Here is a 360-nt window from a genome sequence, read left to right as displayed (position 1 = left end):
GGGGGAGGGAAGAGCCGGGCCCATCACGGATAGGCGGCTGCCCCACAAGAGGGGGGTCTGAGCAGCCCCAACTGACCCCCAAAGCTGCTGACTCGGCGCTGCCTCCTGCCAGAGCCTGTTTTGGCCACAGCCGGCCAAGACCCGGAGACCCGGCACTCCTCGTGCCGTGCGAGACTTGGCTCCAGGGTGTCCCGGGGGGGACAGGGATCCCAGAGAGACTTCAGGGACGGCTTATCAGCCACGTCCTCTCCGCAGCAAATTCCCTCTAAGCGAGGCTGCGGGGGGCCCGGGGGCCGCTCTGCGCTGCCAGACACGCCGGGGAGCCCAGAGCCGACGGCCACCCGTCCCCCTGCAGAGGCA

At 69.7% G+C, this 360-nt stretch overlaps 1 protein-coding gene across 1 annotated transcript in view; it reads right to left on the bottom strand.

Moving 5' to 3' along the window:
* Positions 1-360, bottom strand: part of LOC118453023 (low-density lipoprotein receptor-related protein 1-like) — a gene marked incomplete at its 5' end in the record, with an annotated part of 33,739 nt that overhangs the window by 22,768 nt on the left and 10,611 nt on the right. The gene's annotated exons all lie outside the window — the stretch shown is intronic.

This window comes from Egretta garzetta, unplaced genomic scaffold (assembly GCF_000687185.1).
Source record: "Egretta garzetta isolate BGI_Z169 unplaced genomic scaffold, ASM68718v1 scaffold1479, whole genome shotgun sequence".
Classification (NCBI taxonomy): domain Eukaryota; kingdom Metazoa; phylum Chordata; class Aves; order Pelecaniformes; family Ardeidae; genus Egretta; species Egretta garzetta.
This window is presented reverse-complemented; position numbering and strand designations above follow the sequence as displayed.